Raw genomic sequence first — 26,976 nt, 5'->3', positions numbered from 1 at the left:
TTTATCTTTGTCTCCTGATAAAGGACAGAATACAAATAATATAATGAATGAGTGACTAAATAAATGAAAAAATGAATATTTTTTAAGAAAATAAAACAACTTATTTAATTTTAGTTTACATAAGTTTTCTACATGATCAGCCATTTATTTTCCAGCACTCAATGTACCATCTTTCTTTCATTCTTCAATTACCATCTTACTAACAAACTTTATGACTTTATTTATAAGCAATCTTTCTCTTGGACTGACACCCAATGCAGTGCACGTATGGCTACAATAATTTGGTTTTACATTATCATTGAAGTTTGTGGAAAAAATTAATCCAGATCCAATGAAGAATCACAGCAGTTGTGAATTCAAAAGATTACATGAAAGAAGCCAGTGGGAACTGATATCACAGTTGCAGCAGAAATGGGAATTTATGGTGGATGGTTCTACACAAATTTGTAGTGTCCCTATTTTGTTGTCTTCCTGCAGCTCAGCACTGTTTGTGTTTATGTCTTAATCACCAGTATTGGGGAGCAATACTGTACTGTATTCTGGCACAGCACATTAGCTCTACACTGTCCCCACAGGTACAACCTAGCCTTCCTTCCAGCTCTTAAATCTTGAAGACTGGTGATCCAAATCAGGGTAAATCTAGAAAAACAGGGTTCCAAATTTCACAAGCAACCCACAGACATAGAATACATTCTCCACATGCAAGGAAGGGGTGCAAACAATATGTTTTTCTTTCTTCTAATCTACTCAGATTTGAAGTGTATGCATATTACAACCTTATACAGCAGGCCCTTCATATCCACAGGGTTTCCATTCTGTAAACCCCCACAGATAACAAAAAAGTGGGTGATCTAAAGTCCTGTTGTTACCAATGGCAGCACACCACAAGTGTGACCAGGCTGGTGCTGCCATGTGCATGCACCACCATTAGAATGGATGGGGTGGGGCTATCCACAAATACTCAGATCTGCAGATGGTAAGCCTGTAAACAGCAAGAGCCAACTATAGCAGTCTGATGCATTTTTTACTGTTATGGTTCTATTTTATGGAACCTTAGGGAATATGTTGTTTGGTAAAGTATTTAGAATTCTGTGGAAGAGAATGGGGTCATAATTCAGTAAACTGGCCTCAAAGCTATCATGATGTCCCCTCATTGCCTAGGGTCCTCCATTCTGGTGCTGGGCAGCTGTTCACATTTATATATTTCTGTAGCACCTGGCGCCATCACCACTACAGTGAGTCATTCTCTTTGTGGTCAGAGCAAGGTGCCAAGCTGACGCCACAGTGGGTAATGTTGTAAAGAGCCACTTGGCATAGCAACACAGGGCTCTGGACCTTCTGGGAAAATCTGGAGCAAAACATGAGTTTAAAAAAAAAATCAAGGTGGTTTTACAGCCAATTTCAATGCTGAACTGGCTGGACATCACCTAGATACTTCACACCAAAACCAGCAACTGAGCTGTGCATCATCCACACTCCGCACCAAGAGGATGGGGTAATGACATTTTATTTGGCTTGTATGGACATTGCCTTAGACAGGGATCCAGAAGCTGTAGTCTCCAAATCTTGAATTCCAGTTATTTATTGGATGGAGCCAAAATTGTATAATTGGTGTCAAACTTCTATGACATCATAGTGTAGTTATCCTTTCAGAACTCCTGAAGAGGATGGAGGAGACCCCATATCTAGGATTGTGTTACAAATATGCAAGTGTGCTGTTTTTAATCTTGTTTTAAAAGTAGTTAAATTACTTCTACCCATATGAAGCCCAAATTGTCATGATTCAGTCAAGAACACAAACATGGCTATATCAGAACCTCTTGTTACCACCTCTCTTCAGAGACCAGAGAGAGCTAGATATGTAGCCAGAATCAAATCAAATCAAATCAAATGTAAAGTCAGATATAACTGTGAAGAGAAAGCTCAAATGAATATTTCAGTATTTCCTACTCTAAAACTATAATTTCCTCAGGTATTATCTGAATGTTGTGCTAGTGGAATGGATGTGCTACAAATACTCATTCATACACACTTCACAGGGTGAGCAATGTACTGGAGGGAATAAGCCCCTTACACTGTGAAACTTCATTGTCAGCCTGTCAGGCTGGTACTTCGTTATAATGCATTGCTAAATCTAAGTGTCTGCTATGGTCAGTCACAAGTCTTGTAATAATATTACCTCTCTGCTCCATTTGGAGTTTCAAAAAATGCTCTACAAGGAAGGAGCCAGTGGAGCTTGTAATATTTAAGGCAATGCTCAAATGAGGGTCAAAGCTTTACTCAGCTGTTCTGAAAAATTCTGCATCCAGACATGAGGACACTTCTTCTTTTGTTTCTTTTTTAAAAACAACAACTGTAAGCAAAAGGTATTCATTTTAAAAAACACAAAAACTCCAACAACAAATTGTGAAGACCAATCAAATGCAGTTTCACATCTATCACTTCAAAAACTGAAATCATATAGCACAGATTTACATAGTCATTTCTGAGACAGGTAAATTTTGAAAGATTTTTACATGTTAATGAACCTGTGGACACAACCAAAATGGTTTCATATGATACAGTAAATAATTTTCCAGGATTAACCAATTTATTGATTTTATTCTTGTCTTAACTTTCCTCACACCATGCTATACTATGCCTATAAAATTTGCAGCAAATAATTAGCACCAGTGTTGGGACTAATATCCTCTTCTGTATTAAGATGTGGAAGCCCCAGTACATACTGCCTTGGTAGATCAGGACAGTACATACATTTGTACTGGGTTTGGGGGAAAGAAATTAGATTTGACGAATTGTATGTGCTACCAATCTCCAACTAGAAGTTAGTCTTTTTGAAAGAAAGAAAAAAACTACAGCAGAAATGCTTGTACACTAAATCAGAACAAAGTTTGAAGGAGTACAAACAGTTCAGCTTCTGAAACTAATAATGTGAAAAAGATTCCAGACAAATATAAACCATTATGTACAAAAGGTATCCCGATGCAGTATTTTAAGAGGATAACATCTTATACTTATTCTACCATGCTTTTAACATCCTGCTGTGAAGGTTAATTGTTTGTAATTATAGGGGATTGGGTTGAGGTTTAATCATATTATGAGTACACCCACTGAAATTCATGGAACCTAACCCTATGTTGGACAGGGACCAAATGGAGGGAAAAAGCTGGCTTACCTGTGGGACTTCCCAATGTGTTATGGAAAGAACACATTGACAGCACTTCTGGCTCCCACAATGGCCCAACAATTCAACACATAGTCCACACAACTTCAGGGAAGGACCTGCTGTAATGGATTATTTATGGCTACAAGCAGTGCTGCACCATTATTTTTTTCCATTCCACCACAAATGCATGTGCACAAGTACACAGATGTTCCATCAGCATCAGTTTCCTCCCTCATCCTACCCAGCCAACAGCCCATTGGATGTCCCATGCAACTGGCTTCTCAATCACACGATTGATCAACTGTCCATACAGCATATCAGTAGACCTAGTGACACACTGGCACAGCATATGATCATGGTGTCCCTTGTACATGCTCCCTGTCTACCCCATCCCCTGTTGGACCAGCTGGTTAGTTATTGTTCTTATTAAATCCATTATATTGTTGGTAACTTTATGTGTTTGTTGACATTTCACTCCATGGGGTGTGAAATGGGTTGATGATTCAGCTGACCACTCATGTGCTTATGCAATCAATTTGCAGGTGGGTGACAAAAATAATATGGCCACCAGTGGTGCCAGCTGCTTGCCCAGCCCAGAGCTCCTGCTTCTGTTCACTGGCTGCTTGGCCCCTTCCCTTGCTCTGCATCAATGTGAAGTCTGAACATGTGTGCAATAGTTTACTCTTCCTGCCTTGAACCAGAGGAAACTTAGGTCTGTTACAGACAGCCAAAATAAAGCTGCTTCAAGTCACAGTGGAGGTATGGTATTTGAATGATGCATGCATCCTAAGAGTCCAGAAGCCGCACCAAAGCCACGCTCCAGTCCTTAGGGCTGAAGTGTGGCTTTGGTGCGACTTCTGGACTCTTAGGATGCATGCATCATTCAAATACCATACCTCCACTGTGACTTGAAGCAGCTTTATTTTGGCTGTCTGTAACAGGCCTTAGATTTATTTTGCTTTGGTGTTAAGTCTAAGATGGCTTATGTCCATTTTACTCCTGTTTTGGCCACATGCATCATCTGAACAGGTGAGTTTTGAAATGGGGTGGGGCCATTTCTTTCTGCATATGCAAATAACTCCTTAATCTGGAAGCCTTCTTAGAGGACCTTCTAGGGCTGAAACATAGGGTAGAAATGTTCTGAAATATTAAAAAAAAAAACAAATCAAGGTCATTTTAAAATGTTTTATGTGTAACTTAGAAAAATCAGAGTTACCAAATTAGATAGCCTCTAAATTGGGAGAAAGGAGGGATATAAGAAAATAATAATAATAATAATAATAATAATAATTTCTAATATTTCAAAACCAGGAACATGTAACTGGAATTAAAGCAATGTGAATTTCATAAGTTGATGTGTTTCTGTGAGTTGCTCAACGATGCCCCTTTGTTGCAGAAACAAGAATCTCAGATAAGCATCAGAACTTTGATATTTTATCCTCCATCCACTACGGCATTGATCCTCTAATACAGCTCTTCTTCAGTTGCTTGAATCCTCACTTGTCACTTGAGATTTCAAATAAAACCACTAATGTCTCAGAAATTGCCCAGGAGTATATAATACCTAAGGGTCTGCTGTCTTATGAATCATTGCACTCAACAAATATTTGTTGACTTGCCATCTTTGCACCAATTTTCCTTTCTTCATGATTTCTTGTTTTTTTTTTTTATGAATGTTCAGGAAAAAATCTGAATATCTAGCTTTCTTTGTATCCTTCCTTTGTTCCTTGTTTCACCAGCATGCCTTCCAGCAATGCCACAGATATATTGTGGCTGACATGGCAGGATGATGTACATATAGTTGCAGCTTTGATTATAAGCTTTCCTGAGATCTTCAGATATAGGGTGGAATATAATTTTTTGATTAAAAAAATAAATAAGTTTACTAGCACAGATGTTTATTTCTTGAATGATGCCATCACAAATCTTTTTAAAAATCTGTCCTGAATTCCTCATCTCAATCCTTCATATATCTGTTTTCATTAAACTGGGTTTCCCCCCTTCCCCATAGCTTTGTTTCTATTACTGCCTAGTTTTTAGTGTGGATACAAGCAAGAGAGAATGCCTGGCATTATAAGCCTCTCTGGTAGATGTGTTAGTTCAGTATATATGGAATCAGTTTGAGTCCTATAAGATAACATCACTACTGATTTTCTGAATCAAAGCTAGAATTTGTAAACTGGCCATGATTAAACTGCTCTTGCTGTAAAGGGAAGTTATTTCAAAACACTTCCTTTCTTTTTTTAAAAAAAGGGGGGAGGGAGCTTAAGGGATCTTTTTCAGAGATCATGTTCTTATTCTGTTTTTGTTTAGCCATCGTCTCCTGTCAAAGGTGTTCATGCAGGACTGAGCTATGAGTTGTGGCACTCCAGTAAACCATCTCCTTTGGAACATTTTTTGCAGCATTGCTTTGAAGATTTGGCCTTTAGCCTAGGAAGGTCAAAACACATTTGGGAGCTTATATTATTTGTCACCAGGGACAGTCAAGGGTAAACCTAGAAGCACATTTCTCTTCAGAATCCACATGCTTAAAATTAAAGTAGCATGGCTCAGTATTTGCACAAGGAAAAAAATCATCTGGGTTTTCTTATGCATCATCATGCCAATCTTCAGTACACAGCAGTATCATTGTACCAAAAATGTACAATTTCAAGAATAATATATTGTGCATATACATTCAATAGATATATAACAATTCTGGGCCCATTTAAAAACTCTTGGGTACATTAACGAACACAGATGACTGGCCTAGTTAAATACGTCTTCCAGCTAATCATTCAGATTGTGTAGTTATTCCATTTGAAACGGTAGTTCACAAAGATCTTACAAAAAGCATATAAACCTCTGGTAGTGTCAATATGAAAAAAAGAAGCTATCTGAAAATAAAATGCTGCATTACTTAGATGTAAGGTCTCCTCCCCAGCCAGAGCTGAAGCCATGCATATTATTAATTTTGTTTATAAATGTTGCAAAATATTTACAATGTTCTCATTAAAATATGAGAAAAGCAGAGCTTGAAAAAGGCACTGCTCCCAATGGCTATGCTGGTTAGGGGATTCTGGTAGTTGTAGTAAAAAGGTAACCTTTCAAAGTTCTAGACGAAAGCACAAATAACTGGGACTGAAATTTATGCAGATGTGGTTTGGAAAAGATGTATTAGACACAAAATGTGTTAATTGATATGGGAACTAAATGAGGAAATAGAAAAGCTAGGTCACTGAATTACGATGTGTTTAAGGTTTTTTTTATTTGTTGTAATACAACTCATTGCTGAAATCTAATGATTATCCACACACAATTCCAGTTCCAGAGTCTATTAATGAAATCAAAGTAAACTACTCTGTACACCATTTTATATCTGTAGGGTAGAGTGACCACTAGTAAAGATTTAGGTGTATCCAAATTGTACATTTATAGCACTTTGATATTCTTTTATCAGTCATGGCTGTGTCCTATAGAATCCTCAGATTTGTAGTTAGGTGAGGAACTTAGAATTCTCTACTGCACTCCCTTAAATTGAAACAGAGAATTCAAACTATCTCATGAAACTACTAAACCCAACATTACCATGGCATTTAAAGTGGTATCAAAGTACTATATAATTATGCAGTATGGATATGCCTTTAGAGAAAGATTTTCAGTCTTATTTGTATCTCCCTGGATCCGAGGTTATTTTAGGAATGCTCACAGTTTTATGGGCTCAATGGTTTTTATGGGAGGGGTAAACTTCGAATAGCAGAAACCAAACCTTCTCACTTCATTCTCTATCAGAAATTGCTTTTGGTGGCCCCTTCAGTTACAAAGGCAAGTTGAAGTCTGATTAAAAGTTCAAGGAAAGCACCATTTGATAAACACAAGCCATAACTTCCATTGTGCAACCAAATAGATGTGCATTTTTTAAAGACGATGAAAAAAGTATTGCAGAAGTCATATTGACAGTTCAAACTGGAAACAAGGAATTAAGTTGGAAACAATCAAAGGTAATTTTTGAACTGTGGAAAACCCTTATTCAAATTTCTGTTAAAAAATAATTTGAAAAATTTGTGAAAAGCCGCATGATTAATTATTAATATTCAGAGTGATATTTATCTGAACACACAGAATTTAGTCTTGATGGGTGCATAATCAAGAAGATTTTCAACAAAGAAAATGATGTAGCATTGTCAACTTTCACATGAAATGAAAATTCAAGGTTTGCTAGCAGTGGACAGACCTCTGCATCACCATACAATGTTTTTACATTAAGTGAAGTAATGGAACTTAAAATATCATTTTCCTTATTCTATTCTCCCTCTCCCTATGAACTCCTTTTTTAAAAAAGTGCAAATCTCAATTACACCTCCGGGAAAAGGTCTAGTGTTCACACTTCATCAAAGGGGATCAAATACTTTAAACTGTTCTTTTCTAAAGTTAATAGTTTCCAGATCATCATTAACCATATTTTATTTCTGAAGTGAGGGAAGTCAAGGTTCTTAAAATAAAAGCCACATTCAAAAATGTTTGCTAAAATTGAATGCTATACTTTGATCTAGTTATCTGATAAACTTTAAATGATTCTGGTAATGAGTATGAATACTGGCACATTGACATGCTTTTATATACAACCACAGAGTTCCATGGGAGTTCACCATAATTATTCCTATTATAGCTTATGGAATGATGTAAGATTCAGTATGAAATTATGCTATGACCAGCTGCTTGAGTATAGCCACACTGACTTGGACAGCCTGCTCTTTTCACATGAATTACAACCTGAAACAGATCATTACCAGTAGTAAGTGAAATTTTTCACAGTTCTCAGGGCCTGGATCCTCTTCTCTAGCCTCCAGGGTGGGGTGTGTGTGAAAGGGATCTCAGTATGAGAGCACTGCTTTGAAAAATATGGGTTTTTAGATTTTCCTCATTTGTTAGACTTCTCCTTTTCATTTGACCAGCATATTCTGTGCAAAAATGGTTGCTGCTTAATGCATTCTGCTTAATTACATCACAGGGGCTCTAGTAACATGCCCCCTATGATGTCACAAAGGGTATAGTTTTGAAATCTCAGGGCCTTAGATAGTCTTGCCCTGGCCACCTTAATCGATATAGTCATCTTTCACAAATGTGCTACTTCAGGATATCAATGTGTAATTTCAGGATCTCTCATTTAAGATTTTTATTTGTTTATACATTTAAAAAACATTTCTAAATCATCATTAATCTTTAGAGATGCCAGAGCAGTGTGCAAAGACACAACCCATCAGCCATAAAACAATGATAGTAACCAAATTATATCAATGTGTGTGAGAGAACTTCTCCCTAGAGGATTAAGATATGCTGAAGGGGGCCCTTCCTCTTGTGTCCCACCAATGAGGTCAATAAACTATGACACAGGGTAGATCCATCCTAAAAAGTTAAATAAATAAATAAATAAATAAATAAATAAATGAGTAATTTAAGTCTTAATTAGGGTGCCAGATAAATTACGGTAGTAAATAGTTTTCTATCTGTATAATCAGGCTATAGGATAATAATATCTCAGTCTTCATTTTGATACTTGTACATTTTATATTTTATATTTTAGAATGTCTGGTTTTGAAAACTCAGATAATGAAAACTTCTTTAGTCTTGCATCATCTAACATAGGTTTGGGTGCTAGCACTTGTCACCAATAGCTACTGAGCTCTGTGGTCCACCAGACAAAATATATGGATTGGAGATGCAATTGTGGTTCAGTGTAAGCAAGTGCAGCTTCAATGAAGTCTATAGAGTTGCACCCACAGGGCCTGAATTTAGTTCACAGTAGGATTTGATATGTAGAGTATTACGTTACTGATAGCTAGGGCACCACACTGCTTTTTTTCCTTCATGACCTAAATGCAATTTCCACTCCCACAAATTAATGTCTGAGTGTACAAACAATGATCTTATTTCATAATGGGAAAAGTTTTTCTGAAAGCTGCCTAAGGCAGCTCTGCCTCCCCTACCTCACCTCATTTGGCTGACTGGAAGAAATATAGAGTACTTTCCTCCATGTTTTAACACTATGTGCTTCTTCATTTGAGCATTCTATTATTTTTTTTCCTCCTCTAGATGTTAAAAAAGTCACCCTCATCACTTTTAAACCAACTTCTTTCTCTTCTAATTTCCTCCTTCTTTCTAGATACAATACTGTGATGTGTATGTTGATACCATACATTCCAACATTTCACTGATGAAAACTTAGGGGCTGTGCAGACCATCCCTAAGGGTGCAGCCGCCTCTATCTTTGCCAGACTGGGGCCATGGCAACCTCACACAGCTCATTTTTTACCCTGGAAAGGACACTGTAGCCACCGTTCTGTGGCTTTATGGTGCTCCTTTGGCACTTTGTCATCTAAACACAGTGCCAGAGGAGCACCGTGATGTGTGTGCTGTGTGGTGCAGTGCACGGCGTCATGTTGCTATGGGGTCAGAGTCAGGGCGTGTGTCACATAGATGCCACACCTCGACTCCACCACCAGGCCAGCCTTAATGTCCGGTCTGCACAGGCTCTTAGACATGTGTAGCCAAGCAACATTGGAATATGGTTCAAGATGGCAAGAATATAAAAAGGAAGAAGAAAAAAATATTGTTGAGGTTTTGCCTGCGTCTATGGAGAAAAGCAAGATTCCCCTCTCTGTTCCTCTTCTTCCACTGAATAAATTTAGTACAAGCTGCTTTTGCACTTTGAACTGAGTTTGCAGCAACTAAAATAAGATGGTGACAAAATGGTAAAGTGAGAGGGAGAGAAAGAAACATTGTAAAAGCAGCAAAAAAGTGGGGTGGCAGAGGATAAATCAGAATTGTGCCTGCCAAATTAGAACAGTAGGAGAGTATATAGCTCCAAAATATGCTGCAGAAATAATCCAGTTTGAGAATGCTTTAACTGCCCTGTCTCAATGCTAGGGAACTCTGGGAACTGTAGTTTTGTGAGACATTTAGCCTTCTCTGACACAGAGTTTGGTGCTACAATAAACTACAATTCCCAGGACTTATTGGTACTAAGCAAAAGCACTTAAAGCGGCCTCAAACTGGATTATTTCTGTCATATAATAATAATAATATTTATTTGTATACCGCCCTCTGGCAAACCAATCCGGGCGGTTAACAACAGTAAAATATAAAATATGACAATTAAAAACACTTTATCCCTCCCCCCTTAAGACAGTATTAAACAGTATAACATATTAAAACACAATATCAATGCACAAAAACAACAATTAAAAACTAAAAACCCTGATATCCCTCTGTTGATCCTCAACCATCACTAAGATGGGGCCACGGGAGGAATGAGGGAATCAGGGAACCTGGGCTGGGATGGTTAATCTGGAAAGGCCTGTCGGAAGAGATCCGTCTTGACCGCTTTTTTAAAGCTGTCTAATGATGTTATCTGACGGATCTCATTCGGCAGGTTGTTCCAGAGTTTGGGGGCGACAGCAGAGAACGCCCTCTGGGAGGTCGCCGCAAGCCTAGATTTTAAAGGCTGTAGTAAGTTCTTCCCAGAGGACCGGAGAGCGCGGGGAGGATTGTACGGGAGGAGGCGGTCCCTGAGATAGCTTGGACCCAAGCCATTTAGGGCTTTAAAGGTGATAACCAACACCTTGTACTGGGCTCGGAAGCTGATAGGCATGAGTTTTGACCCATAGTACGTTAACACTTAAAGACATTTCATTTGAAATGGTTAGGGAACCTGATGGTATACAAAAGGTCTCAGATGCACAAGGGGAAAAGACTCCCATGTGAAAATGTGGAACACCACTGAAAGTCAGCGGAGATGATACAGAAGTAAATGGGTCAGTATTCTAATTTGCTATAAGATGGCTTCTCATTGGGGGCTTAGTTATAAGGAGGCAAAATGAGGACCCCAAAATAAGATTTTTTTTCCTCTATGAAATTTTCATTCAGTCCCAAAATTTCTATGACTGAAATATCAGATTTTCAGTTGAGCGTTTAGAAGTGCAGTTTAGGCATCCAGAGAAAAGGGGCCAGGGAACGTTACCAAAAATGGAAACACAACAGTTTTAGAGTTCTAGGTCTGAACCATTTTTAATTACTTGCTCTCTGAGAAGAGAAAGAAAATTTCCTCTTGGTAAAAGAATTCTTTTTGAGGGAGGCAATGATCTCATCCTTCCTTCCACTTACATTCCTGGGTCTTATGATTTTCATCCTGAGTTGTGCAGTCAGTTTTTGCTGGCATTTTAAATTACATTTACATCCATTTAAAAAAAATAATCAAAAAATCCTTTCTACTGAGAATTTTCAGTTTAATGACTACAGTATTCTCTAGTATAATGCACACCATAAAGAATACTTGGGGAAACTGAACATTGATCTTTTTCTTTTTTTAAAAAAAAAAAAATAACCTCAGAAATCTGAGTCTCCTATAGTGCAAAATTCTGTGTTACAGCCCAGTCAACAAACCTCTGGTGTAGAAGACTGAATTCTTTGGCAAGGTGTCAGGAGTTCATCAAGTCCAAATTATTCATGTCAGTGAGACTGCTTCAGAAAATGGTGAGAAATTTTGCTGCTGAATCAGAAAGGAAACTCTGTAGCCCATGGAGGCCAGACCTTCTCCCTCACTCTTCATTGCTATGGTAGATTGCCAAGAAGTGATACTTCCAACAGCACAGAGTCAGTGGCGCGGTACACACCGGCCTTTTGCACCATACCGGTGCTGATTCTAGGGTTAGGGACCATGTGGCAACTGCATGGTCCTTAACCTTAGCATGGCACGGCAACATAACAATGGCAGCACCGTGTGTACATGGGCACCACCATTGTTATGTAAGCGCCATGCGGCATCCGTACATTGCCGCATGGCACTTATATCATGAGTGCACCATTAGTGCACTCACGACATCATTGCGGTGCCGGAAAAAGAAACTGTTTTTTTTCCAGGTTATTTTTCCTCCACAGTGACAGAGCGCCATTTGGGGCTGCGCCGTCCTTGTGGAGGAAACTAGGCCAGCGGCAGGCTGCCATTTCTCAGCAGCCTGTCCCAGGCCAATGATAAGAATGAGTCTCATGATTGGAATGTGGAAATAGAGGGGTATAACCTTATTAAGAGAAATAGGCCAAACAGGAAAGGAGGAGGAATAACACTATATGTCAGAGATATTTACACCAGTGAAGAGATCCTGGACATCAGTCATGGAAGCCAGGTGGAGAGCATCTGGGTAAGAATCAAAGGGGAGGGAAACAACAAGGGTGTTACGGTGGGAGTCTACTACAGACCCCCAAGTCAGACTGAGGAATTGGATGATGTCTTTCTAGAACAGATGACCACACAGTCAGAAAAGAGAGATGTAGTAGTGATGGGCGACTTCAACTATCCTGATATTTGCTGGAAGTCAAACTCAGCAAAATCCTCAAGGTCTAGCAAATTCCTCACTTGCCTGGAAGACAATTTCATGGTCCAAAAGGTGGAAGAGGCAACAAGGGGGTCAGCTATTTTAGATCTGATCCTAACCAACAAGGATGACTTGGTTAATGGGGTGCAAGTGGTGGGATCATTAGCTGGAAGTGACCATGTTCTCCTGGAGTTTGTAATACAGTGGAAAGGAGAAGCCAGGCAGAGTCAGACACGCATCCTAGACTTTAGGAGAGCGGATTTCAGTAAACTTAGAGAAGTATTGAGGGCGATTCCATGGTCAGAAATACTAAAAGATAAAGGAGTTCAGGACGGATGGGACTTTCTCAAAAGGGAGATACTGAAGGCACAATTTCAAACAGTTCCAGTGAGAAAGAAAAACGGGAGGTGTCTCAAGAAACCAGGATGGATGACTAAGGAACTTTCAACCGAGCTAAGTTTGAAACGGAACATGTATAAGAAATGGAAAAAGGGGGAAATCACGAAAAAGGAATTCAAAGAAATAGCAGGCATGTGTAGGGGTAAAGTCAGAAAAGCTAAAGCGCAGAATGAACTCAGGCTTGCTAGAGAGGTTAAGAACAATAAAAAGGGCTTTTTTGGATATGTCCGCAGCAAGAGGAAGAAGAAGGAAACGGTAGGGCCACTGCGTGGAGAAGATGGCAAAATGCTAACAGGAGACAGAGAAAAGGCAGAATTACTCAACACCTTCTTTGCCTCAGTCTTCTCAGAAAAGGCAAAGGGTGCTCAACCTGAGGATAATGGAGCAGAGGACATAATGAGATCCGTCAGATAACATCATTAGACAGCTTTAAAAAAGCGGTCAAGACGGATCTCTTCCGGCAGGCCTTTCCAGACTAACCATCCTGGTTCAGGGTCCCTGATTCCCTCATTCCTCCCGTGGCCCCATCTTAGTGATGGTCGAGGATCAACAGAGGGATATCAGGGTTTTTAGTTTAATTGCTGTTTTTATGCTTGATATTGTGTTTTAATATGTTATACTGTTTAATATTGTCTTAAGGGGGGAGGGATAAAGTGTTTTTAATTGTTGTATATTATATTTTACTGTTGTCAACCGCCCGGATTGGTTTGCCACAGGGCGGTATATAAATAATAATTATTATTATTATTATTATTATTATTATTATTATTATTATTATTTCAGCACAGAATAAGTAAAGAGATAGTAGAGGAACACCTTGTTAATCTAAATGAATTTAAGTCTCCGGGACCAGATGAACTCCATCCAAGGGTATTAAAAGAACTGGCAAATGTAATATCGGAGCCATTGGCAATAATCTTTGAAAACTCCTGGAGAACAGGAGAGATCCCAGCAGACTGGAGGAGGGCAAACGTTGTCCAAATCTTCAAAAGGGGAAAAAAGAGGATCCCAACAATTATCGTCCAGTTAGTCTGACATCAGTTCTAGGAAAGATTCTGGAGCAGATCATTAAACAGAGAGTCTGTGAACATCTAGAAGGCAATGCTATAATCACAAAAAGTCAACATGGGTTTCAGAGAAACAAGTCATGCCAGACAAATCTAATCTCTTTCTTTGATAAAATTACCAGCTTGGTAGATGAAGGGAATGCTGTGGATATAGTATATCTTGATTTCAGTAAGGCCTTTGACAAGGTTTCCCATGACATTCTTGCAAACAAGCTTGTAAAATGTGGGCTAGACAAAGGAACTGTTAAATGGATCTGTAATTGGTTGACCGGCCGAACCCAAAGGGTGCTCAACAATGGCTCCTTTTCATCCTGGAGAGAAGTGACCAGTGGGGTCCCACAGGGCTCTGTCCTGGGCCCAGTGCTATTCAACATCTTTATCAATGACCTGGATGACAGAATTGGGAGCATACTTATCAAATTTGCAGATGACACCAAATTAGGGGGAATAGCTAATACCCCAGAGGACAGGATCAAGATTCAAAATGACCTGAATAGACTAGAAAGCTGGGCCAAAGCTAACAAAATGAAATTCAACACAGAGAAATGTAAGGTATTGCACTTAGGGCGGAAAAATAAAATGCACAGATATAGGATGGGTGACACCTGGCTGAATGAAACTACGTGTGAAAGGGATCTAGGAGTCCAAGTAGACCACAAGTTGAACATGAGTGAACAGTGTGATGCGGCAGCTAAAAAGGCCAATGCTATTTTAGGCTGCATCAATAGAAGTATAGTGTCTAGATCAAGAGAAGTAATAGTGCCACTGTATTCTGCTTTGGTCAGGCCCCACCTAGAATATTGTGTCCAGTTCTGGGCGCCACAATTCAGAAAGGACATTGAGAAACTGGAGCGTGTCCAAAGGAGGGCGACAAAAATGGTGAAGGGTCTGGAAACCTATGAGGAACGACTTAGGGAGCTGGGGATGTTTAGCCTGGAGACAAGAAGGTTAAGAGGTGATATGATAGCCCTGTTTAAATATTTGAAAGGATGTCATATTGAGGAGGGAGCAAGCTTGTTTTCTGCTGCTCCAGAGAACAGGACCCGGAACAATGGATGCAAGCTACAGGAAAAGAGATTCCACCTGAACATTAGGAGGAACTTCCTGACAGTAAGGGCTGTTCGACAGTGGAATGCACTTCCTCGGAAGGTGATAGAGTCTCCTTCCTTGGAGGTCTTTAAACAGAGGCTGGATGGCCATCTGTCAGGGATGCTTTGATTTGGATTTCCTGCATGGCAGGGGGTTGGACTGGATGGCCCTAGTGGTCTCTTCCAACTCTACGATTCTATGATTCTATGATTCTATGATTCTAAGATCAGTGATATCCATCTGAAGGGAGAAGCTCAAAAAACCTGGTGTGACCAATTTCAAGTCAAGGAAGATTCAGCCCCACTGCCTTAAATATCCAGTCCTAAAGACACACCTATGGAACTTTGGTTTTGAATAGACATGTGTAGGCTTGTACTGGAAACAAGTAAAACTGGATTCAGTGAATTTTTTTTTCTTTTAATGGCTCTTATTAGATATAGCAAAACTGAAGAGCAGTATAAATTATTTCTGAGCCAGTAGCTGTAGGTGCAAAGTTTTTGGTTAGTGCCAATTGCCTCAGATGTTGCTGTCAAATAACCACAGTACAACATGTTGGAAGTAAGGCCACAACTTTATTTGCAAACAATTGGTAGGGTTGGCACAAAGCATAAGGTCAGGATCTGTGCAATCAAACCACCCGATGTAGTCTGATTATCCAAACCGGGCACCCACCCGGTGCTTGGGATGACCTAGGGGCTAAGGAACACAACTTGACCACAAACCTTGTCTTGCGTTCACCAATTCACAAAGCCCCTAGTCACCGGGAGGCGCTCCTGCGTTCTGGCCCCCGCAATGGCCAAACGCCTGCCCTATTCGCCCCCGGGTACCTATTGACTCCCAAACCAGAGCTCCATAGCCCTGGTACCACAACGTGCAGATCCTGGCCTATGCTACCGCCAAGTTGTGACTAAAAACCCCCTAACAACAGTGGTGGGCAGGCGGGAGAAGCACCAAGACTTGCTCCCTTCCACAGCTTGGCTCCACTCTGCTCAAAGCCAAGCAACCGACTGAGGGAAAGGGCCAGCAACACGGCCTTATATAGGCCTAGGCCCCTCCCTCCCTGCGTGCTGTGCGGGGCCCCGCCTCCAAGGCCCAGCCCACCAATGGGCAGCCTTGGAGGACCGGAAGCCCCGCACCAACGAAACCGTCTCCCAGAGCGTCGCGGAGCGGAAGGGCTGGGCAAGCCCCAGAGCACTCTGGGGCTTGTAGTCCAGCCGCATCTAGTGGCTAAACGGTCTGCCCGGCGAGGCGGGCGACCGTTGCTTTTTGAACTTTCTGATATCTTTTGAAATCCTAAGTAGATGATCACCCCACGTGAAACGACTCCCACAGTGATTCCCCCCCCCCCCCGTATCTAACTACTTATACTGACTGTGTCTGCTCCCTCATATGGCTATTCAGAATCCTGTTTCCATAGTAACATTTATTTATTTATTTGTTTATTTAATAATCTGTCTTTTTCCTGGTATAGGACTCAATGTGGATCACATAAGTTTATACTAAAACCTGTTTGATACAAAAGCTTTAAAAATTATATAAATAGTTCTGTTTAAAACACTGAATTACAACAGTTAAAAACATGTTCAAGAATGGGGGGAGGGGAGATAAAAGCATGATATATCCCATTAGTAAGATTCTTTTGCCACAATAAATTAAAAGTCAAAGGCTTACCCAAATGGAAAGGGTTTTGCTGGCAGAAAAAAAAAAAAATAGATAGTAGCCAACTGAACTTCCAACAGAAGGGAATTCTACAAGTTGGCAGCAGCCACTGAGAAGACTTTCTCCCTTGTCCTCAGCAAACACACCTGTGATGGTGGTGGGACATAAAGAAAGCCTTCCTCTGGAGATCCCAAAAGTCAGCAGGATCATTGAATGAGGTACAGCCACGTCATCTGGACACAAGCCATAAAGGGGTTGAAAGGTCATAACCATCATTTTACATTATGCCCAGAATTATGAGTTCCCTAAAACCAGGTCCAGTCAGCAGTCTGACCACAGCATTTTGGACAAGTGGCAGTTTCTGAACAGTTCCCCAAAATTGTCTGACACAGAGTGTATTAAAGTAATCCAAATGGGATATAATCAAGGCATGTGCCATTACAACCAAGTCTGACATCTCCAGGAATGAGTGAAGCTGGTGCACTAGTTTTAGCTGTGCAAATTCACTCCTGGCCACTGCTGCAATCTGAATCTAGACTCGGATACTAGTCCAGGAGTATGGCCAAGCTGCAGCCTGAGATTTTGGGACAATGTAACCTCATGTGGCAGAAGCTGGATCTCTATTCCCTGATCTGACTTCCAACTGACCAGGAGCACCTCTGTCCTGTCTGGATTAGGTTTCACTTTGTTCACCCTTATCCAGTCAATTGCTGATAGCAGACACTGGTTTAGTACAGAAACAACTTATTTGGAGGTAGATGGAAAGGTCAGATGGAGTTGAGTGTCATCAGCATCCTGGTGACAATGAACCCCAAAACTCTGGATGACTTCTCACAGTGCTTTCATGTATATATTAAACAGCATGGAGGACAAAACCAAGCCCTGAAGGACTGCACAGGCTAATGACCTGGACACTGAACAAGAATTAACACCATCTTTTGAGTTTGCCCTTTGAAGAAGGACTGGAGCCAGTGCAAAACAATGCCCCCAAGTGCCATCCCAGAGAGGTGGCCCAAAAGGATACCATGACCAATGGTATCAAAAGCTGCTAAGAAGTCCAGCAGAAACAACAGGAACAAGTCTTTGCATAGGCCATCCACTATCCAAGTCTTTGCATAGGCCATCCACCAATGTGACCAAAACCACCTCTATCCTCTAACCAGGCCTGAAGCCAGATTGAAATGGATCTAAATACTCAATTTCATCTAGCAAACCCCAGAGGTGAGAGGACACCATATACTGATATCCCTTAGCAAAAGAAACCATGGGTACTTCAACACCACAACCAAGAGAAATTTAGACAGCTCAGGAAAAGAGACTGATGAGCAGCAGCAAAGTTGTTCTGCAACCCTTCTGACTGGATTTAGTCAAATGAAGCTGTTGGTGCTGGTGTTGCACAACTGATCAGATCCATTAAAATGACCAAGATGTGTACTTGAGATTTTTGCCAATTTAAATTTCACCAACAATATAGCCTTTTTCTTTTCTTTTCCTTTCTTTTATTTTGTCTAATGTGATGAATCCGTACTAGGATTTACTGTCAATCTTAAAGGGGATATTTTAGGTGCAGGACCTATTTGGGAAATAGGCTTCAGCACCTTGGAGCCTCTGGTTAAAGACCTCCAGATAAGTAGACTCCACCACATTCTGAGGGAATGTGTTCCACTGTCAAACAGCTTTTACTGTCAGGAATTTCCTCCTAATGTTTAGGTGGAATCTCTTTTCCTGTAGCTTGCATCCATTGTTCCAGGTCCTATTCTCTGGAACAGCAGAAAATGCACTTGCTCCAACCTCAATATGATACTTGACCTTCTCTTCTCCAGGCTGATGTGTTTAAACATCTCAAGTACACTCTGCGTACAATATTAGGACTGTATGCCAGAGAATTCTAAATTCTAAATTCCACAAGATGGAATCATGGCAGTCAACGTGTTATCAAAGTGCCATCTGTGTGTAGTATGTACACACTCCTATTTGCAGGCTACATTAATGAGATTTTCCTAAACAAATATGCAAAGGATTAGACTGCTTACTTTCTTCTCTCTACAGAAAGGTAGACTTTATGTTGACCCACACATATGAAAGCATTGTCTGCTCTTTGCCTAGAGCTTGTGGTGCCTAGAGGTAGCAGAAATATATGCAAATGATACCTCTCTCCAGCCCTTTCCTAGACTTACACCAGTTCCTTTTCTGACTTGATCCTTCTCTGCCTGTTCTAAGATATAGGACTGTAGACTTCTCCTGGATTAAGTGGGAGAAAGTGTTAGGAAAGAACCTGAAAGAACGTTAAAGAAGCTATCCAAGATACTGAACCATATCCTGCACAGAAGTCCAACATCTTTAGACAGCTGCAGTTTAGACCAAAACTCAGAGTGGGTTTACCCCACAATGATATGGGAGCCATCATCTACCCCTGTATAGCCAGGCTATCTGAATTATCACAGCCAACCATCTCTAAATACCAGTGGTTAGGATGACCAGTAGGATAGGGCCTTTTCTCCTCATATCCCATTTTGGGGCATCTGACTGATTTCTTTGTGCACGTGACTGGTCCTTTTGGGTAACAGGATGCTCCTGGACTAGGTATCCTTTGGTCTGATTCTTAGCACTCTCCTTGTGTTCTCTCTGTGTGTTCTTTCAGTGAGTACTTGGCAGCCTGACAGAAACCAGATGGAATAATGTGGGTGGCTTTAATCTGGTACGTGGGTGAGTTCAAGAGGACTAAAGTTGCAGTGATAAACTGACTTGCTTAAAATCAGTGGGTTGTACATACTTCAATGCTATGTGTTTATGATCTTGATGAAAACAGACTTCAGTCAATCAGATTTAAACTGTTAAAATCCCAGTACTTGGCTTGCCTGGTTTGTTGATTGAACTGTTAGTTTTCTTAAGCACAGCCTGTTTCTCAACTAGCCCCATTCTGCCATGACATATAATCTGGAAAAAAGTTTTACTTGAACAGAAAGTATCAAAAGAGTATTGGATACAGATGCTATTAAGCTAATGAAAGAAATAATTATCTTGTGTGAAGAAAAAAAAACTTTAGTGTAAAAATCCAATAGAAGATATATCAAAAGGGTAATGAAGTCAGTTACTTTCTTATCAGTTAGTCAAACATTTATTATAGCGAATAGCAATCAATATTATTCCATATGCACAAATGGAGAGTCCTTTCACAACAAGAACCCCCAGCCTCTGAAATGCTGTCACTGAACTCAAAACAATAATATTGATTACTACAATACTTATATACGTAAGCTCCAGTGAAACCTTGCACAGTTGGTTTGGTTAGCTTGCAGAGTATTGTCAGTGCTTAGAGAAACTGTAGCTGCCTCACACCATGTGTTATCTGTTAAGGTTCATTGTGTTTGCTTTATGTGATTTCCCCCTTCCCTCCTCCCACCTCCAGTCAGAAGAAACTATTAGGAGAAAGACAGATTTCTCTAATGAGCCTAGAGGTAATGCAAAATTCATGTAGTTTCACCTGCAGCTTCATAGGGCATGATAGCAAACAATAACAACAATGGGGGAAAAAACACAAAAGGTGGACGGAGGTTTCTTATAGTTTTCTTACGGCTGCTGTAAAAGCAGGTAGCCTGGTTGCCACTGGGCATCATGACCCACTTGTTCATTTTTAGGAAGAAGTGGATACTTTCTATGGGAGAAGCTCAAGCATCAGATTTGCTCCTTGGAGCATTAATAAAAGGGCTCAGTTAGCTTCATCTCATTATTTTACTATGAGTATTGACTTTGGCCTAGAGTCATGTATAGATAAAATGGTGCTAGGGCTTGTCCTAAGTGATTACTCAGAATTACAAATCATTTCATGTGTAACTGAATACTGCAGTCTTGCTGGCACCCCGACCTTTGCTTCTACCCCCTTCCTTCTCCACATTTCCTCTGCTCCCTTCAAAAGACCAACAATCCAGCTTTGGTTGAAGAAGCAATTAGTCTTATTCACTTGGATATGAATTTTAATTTCAGCAGGATGAAGAAAGCATACTTGGCTATCACACAACATTATGTCAACAAAGATTTCAGGGCAGAAATAGCCAATAGGTGGGTCACTGCTGGGCAATGAAACAGCAGAATGTACATAACTATACATGCATCTTTTCCCTCACTACCATAAACTCCATTAGACAGGTGTGTGTGTGAGAGAGAGTGTGTATTTTAGGCTTTGTAATTGGCTGATCACATTTGATCATGTATAAAGGTTACTTGCTAAATGTATGTGTTTTAAAAAGAAATGAACAAGAAAGTGAGAAAGATAAATTTTTGTAGCAGTGGGATTCTAAAAGCCCATTATTTTTTAGAGTATAGAAAGAATCAATAAAATAAAGGGACACATAAAAGCACTAGATACACTCAGCACATCCAAATAAAATAAAATAAAATAGAAAGCATAAAGTTCATCATATAAAGTGGTGTATGAGAGATGATGAGCACACAGGCTCCTAAAGAAAATACCAGGCCCCCAGAGTGCATCTCTTGTTCTATATTTTAGTCATTTTCCCTTGAGCAGCCCCACCTGCATTACTTTCTCAGTTTGTTTTACATCTGAGTGTTGTGAGAGGACAAGAAAAAATAATCTCAAAACAGTTTCAGCACAAGGACCTATGAATACCTTTATAATTTAATATATGGCCATGTTAGATAGCTATCAAATTCCTATAAGGTCAAATTCCTTTAAGCTATCATTTCCCTCCTTAGACTCCAGTAAACTGCAAAAGTGCTTTTCAGTGGGGCTCAATTCAGAAAACTTGTTAACAAATCTACAGGCACGAATTTCCTGTAGAAAGGTAGGAAAACATATAGAGTGAAAAGGTGAGGAGGTTTCAGGACCACAATCTGATTTTGCTGTATTCATGGTTGTTGTTGTTTTAATTATATTTTTCTAGATCTCAAATAGTACATATATCACCACCTGTGCATTATGTAAGAACATAGGATTTGTTCATAATGGAACAGCAAATATATAGAAAAGTAAAGGATGAAGACAGGGAGCAAATAAGATTGGCAGGTCTGTAGGTGCTGGCTGAGATCTTAGGGAATGGGTATTTACAGGGGAGAAGACAAACCACTAGTCCAGGAGAAAGTTTGATTTCATTGTATAAAGTGGCTTTAAAATCTGAGAGTCCAACTCCTCCTCATCTCCACACTGGTGGCAGGGCTCACTATGTATTTCTCTTGCTCAATGTCAGCAGACCAAAAAGCTAGGATTAAGCAGAGCTGAGCTCTTGGGGCATTCAAAGACTATGCCAGGCTATGAGATTTCACTGCCAAGCACAGGGAGGACCCCTTGAGATATCATAGGACATGAGCCTTGGTAATGTTGCAAGGGCAATGTTACAAGGTGCAGACCTTGATGATGTCATTAAGCATAATACTCGCGCATCAGCCACAGTTGCACAGAGTATGCCATAAAAAAAATTAGGCTGAACTCTTGCATTGGGAGATGTCACTATGTCTTCCTGTGCTACTCTTACAAACCTGTCTTTGAAAATCTTCAGCCCCCCTCAACAAAGAAATTTCCAAGGTTATGGAGAGAGGCAGTGAGAAGTGATGCATCTAGCCATCTCTCAGTAGTGGGGCACAATGTGACAGGCAGCTGCAGGGACTCTTATCAGTCTGTTTTTATGCTAATACAGTGGGCCCTTGGTATCCACTGGAGTTTGGTTCCAGGATCCCCCATGGATACCCAAATCCATGGATGTTCAAGTCCCATTAAATACAGTGGTATAGTAAAATTGTATCTCTTATATAAAGTGGCAAAAACAAGTTTTGATTTTTAGAATTTATATATTTTTTGAATATTTTCAAGTTGTGGATGCTTGAATCTGTGGATAAACGATCCATGAAAATGGAGTGCCAGCAGTACAAAACTAGCATGGCTATGTCTCCAAATATTTTTCAAGGCAGTGCTCTTGTCCTGAGATTCCTTCCCCTTTGGACTGAAGAACAGGGGCCAGGGCCTGAGATCTAGAAACTCTGCTTGGGTGGGTGCATGCTTTTGGAAAAAGGCAGTGGGCAGAAGTTCAGCTTCATAATTCATGAGCCTTTTTTGTGCATGGCCCTTAGAAGCACCGGTTAGGACTGGGGGGGGGGGGGGGGGACTACAGTCTTGGAGTAGCAGTGAGGCTACCACCAGCAGCACAGGATTTGGCCCACAGTCTGAAATTTCACAAGGGTCCATCTTCTGGCCTTGGGTTTTGCCTTTGAAATCTTGGAAAATTGGAAGCTGCTGAACTGGCAATTGGAAGCTGCTGAACTGGCAATGCTATGCACAATTCTAGTTCCTCTCCAAAAAAAATTTGACTAGCTTTCTGGCACATAATGGAAGAACCCTTCAACTGTCATAATTTGGCAGAGATAGTTTGGATTAAATCTTTTGTCATCCAATTTTTTCATTTTTTAAAAAAATGTCCCAGTGTCTCTCTTTTTCCTCCCTCTTTTCCTCTTTATCCCAAGTTTACTTCAGTTAGTACAAACTGAATTCAAAGCACAGGGGAGAGAGGAAAGGAATGGGTGAAATCTTTGCTTTCCCAAAAGATTCCAGCAAAAGCAAATTGTTGCAGCCCCCTCACCCTACTTTGTAGTTCTTCCTCACTGATACGTTGCTTGGTCACATTGTAGTTGGAGCATAAATTTGGATTAAGGTTATATTGATGCTGTGGCTTAGTGGTTAAGATGCCAATTCTGATATCTGGAAGATTGGAAAGTTGGCAGTTCAAGGCCCAAGTGATGCATAATGGGGTGAGCTCTTGTCACTAATCCCAGCTTCTGCCACCCTAGCAGTTTGAAAGCATGCAAATGCAAGTAGATAAATAGGTACCACTTCGGTGGGAAGGTAACAGCGTTCGGTGGAGTCATGCTGGCCAGAGCAATCCTCGGACAACGCTGGCTCTTTAGCTAAATAACAGAGATGAGCACCACTCCTTACAGTTGGTTATGACTAGACATTCATGTCAAGGGACTACATTTGGGGTTATATTGATGGGTTTTCCCTGAAGACTTACTGACATAATTCGGTCAGACTTTCATTATATCCTTTGACTGTTTTTGCTATATCTTTCCTCACAGTAAATGTCATCCTATTTCTTCTTAGATTTTAATTTCCTGACTAAAACGCTGTAGTTATCTAACTCAAAATGTCCCATTCTTCTCCACTGTAGTTCATTTGCCTCATGCATTGTACCCTTGGTATCTGCTGGGATTTGGTTCCAGGACCCTTCGTGGATACCAAAATCTGTGGATGCTCAAGTCCCATTAAATACAATGACATAATAAGATGGCGTCTCTTATATAAAATGGCAAAATCAAGGTTTGCTTTTTGGAATTTATATTTTTGGAAGATTTTCAATATATGGATGCTTGAATGTATGGATAAAAATCTGTGGATATGGAGGGCTGACTGTAAATGTTATACATTCCATTTTTTGTTTTAGTATGTCTAAGCTTCCCTTGATTCATGCTTCTCACATTCCATCTTCCTATATGTTGTGCAGCCTCAGACTTTTCTTTCACCTCTAATCATGTCAGCAGCTGAATGTGCATTTGGCTTAAGTCTAGTTGCTTCATTAGCCACAGCACTGCTCATCTTTGTCCTCTGCTGTGCCACAGTACTGATTGAGTGTCATCTGCCCTGTGAATTTTATCTTCTGGTACCATCTCTTGTTCCACTTTGGATTGTCACATCAAAATGTTTTTGTGTTAAAAGACATTCAGAAGGGGTTTGCTGTGTCCTTCTGCCCTGCACTAACAAATGTTAGCTGTGGTGCCACTGCCATTGTCTCTGAGAGATTTTTTTGCCAGTGTCACCCTCCACTAGTGCTGCTGCCTAGTAGCTGCTTGGAATATGTAAGTCTCCTCAGCAAAAGCCTGTTTGGCATGGGAGATCCAGCACTGCTGCAATATACATAGCTGCTTTTCTCATAAGTACAACCAGTCCTACCACCATGGAAAGGTAGTGCTCAACCTGGAAATGGCAACTTCTGATATACTGGTTGGGTGCAGATTAGGTCATCAAAGGCTAAAGTCTGTACCTCCAATTGGCTCCTCAGATTTCTTGGAGTGCCAGATTTTGACTTGAGCTGAATGTCTGCTCCTGTGCCAATAACAGCTACATTCTATACCTCTAGAATGTGTGGCCCAATAGTTACATCTTATTCAGTAGAACAAAAAACTAAAGCCATTTCCTACAACCAAACTAGCCTGCTGAGAATATGGGTTGATGCAGATATTTTATTCATCATAGCATCCAACAGAGATCTTGTTGAAAGAGAGGGAAAAATACACATTTTCACATTGCGTGAAAGACACTAGGGAGAGTATGTAGTAATCCCATATTGTAAAAGAGAATTGTAATTTTTGACTTATATAAATTGCTAAATAATCACCGAGGAAAGATTATGATAATAATACCAACAGTAAATAAATGCAATATATTGCTATGTAATCTCTCCCACCCCACCCCCTTTTGGCAGCTGTTTAGAGCTCTTCAGAGAAAACATGAGTAGGCTGATGCTTTCCATTATCATTTACCACAATTAGAAGTCACATATTTGACCTTCTGTAATTTAGGAAAATGAAAGAGTCTGTGTCATTACTATTTGTTGTTGTTGTATGCCTTCAAGTAGTTTCTGACTATATTACTATACTATGGGTAATTACTAATAATGCTACAGGCAATATAAATGTGTTATATAAATATAAATTTTAACTTTTGTAAGATGCCTTGAGGCCCAGTATTTGAGGAAAAGCAAGGTATAAATGAACAGCAGTAGCAGCAAGAACAACAAGAACAACTGTCAGGGTGATTTTTAAAACAAATTCCAAATAGGAATGGGTTGGCTATGTCTCCATGTTGATATTTAAAAACAAAAACACAACAATTTGCTATTCAAGATACATATTTTTTGTAAAATCACAAATCCTTTGGGATTAATTGCATAGTTTGTTAGCATTATGGCATATCAGAGTGAAGGGTGCATTGTGATCCTAGACCTCAGAATCTAGAAACTACAGTAAAATGTATAGTCTGATTGTATGGCTGATTTCCTATGAATTAATTCTATTTATATCAATGATACTTACTTCCATGTAAACCTGTTTGATCTGCAGTCTCTGAGAAATGTTAGTAGTCTTTTTTAAAAAAAAATTCCCTGAAATTCATCAGATAGTTCAAAAGAATCTTACATTTTGCTTTGAATTTTGCCTGTGACAACATTTTCATGGTGATTTTGCTCTCAGATATATATTTCAGTCATGATATATCTATATTACAAAAGACATTTGTTCTAAATTACATGGTTTATTTACAATACCAATATAAATCTAATGACCAATTTGGGTCAGAATTAGAAAGAGAAACTGTGAGTCCAATATTTGGCAATAACACACACACAGTTTCCAAGTGTCAGTTTTCAAAAGCCTTCTGTTGGAACAGAAGATCCTTTTTCTGCAAATGGAAGGAGAGGAAGGAGGGAGACAATCTAGTCTCCCTTTGCAAGGAGTTCTACAGCCTGAGAGCAGCCACCAAGAAGGCCTACCACATATTGCCACCCAATCTGCTGTTGATAGGAACAAGACTAGAAAGATCTTTATGTTCTTGGGTTTGTACAAGAGGTTAAGTCACTTATCTGAGTGACATTTGATTCAATTAATGAAAATATATTCCAGATAAACAATTGTGCATGAGCAATTCAGTCCACATCCATTTTGGATTCTTCAACATTTCCCTATCTGCAAATGCTTCTTCTAAAGTTGATGCAGTTCTGATTTGAGCCAAAGGAGATGTATCTCTCTTTTAAAGGAGGGGATCTTAGAATCATAGAATCATGGAGTTGGAAGAGACCACAAGGGCCATCCAGTCCAATGCCCTGCCATGCAAGAACTCACAATCAAAGCATCCCCAGCAGATGGCCATCCAGACTCTGTTTAAAGACTGCCAAAGAAGGAGACACCACCATTCTCTAAGGGAGTGTGTTCTACTGTCAAATAGCTCTTACTGTCAGGAAGTTCCTCCTAATATTTAGGTGGAAACTCTTTCCCCATAATTTGCATCCATTGTTCCAGGTCCTATTCTCTGGAGCAGCAGAAATCTTGTTCCATCCTCACTGTGACACCCCTTCAAATACTTAAACATGGTTATCATATCACCTTTTAATCATCTCTTCTCCGGGCTAAACATACCCAGCTCCCTAGATCTCTACTCATAGGACATGGTTTCCAGACCCTTCACCAT

The sequence above is a fragment of the Sceloporus occidentalis genome, unplaced genomic scaffold (assembly GCF_023333645.1).
Source record: "Sceloporus occidentalis isolate IW3139 unplaced genomic scaffold, rSceOcc1.0.p SCAF_4, whole genome shotgun sequence".
NCBI lineage: Eukaryota > Metazoa > Chordata > Lepidosauria > Squamata > Phrynosomatidae > Sceloporus > Sceloporus occidentalis.
This window is presented reverse-complemented; position numbering follows the sequence as displayed.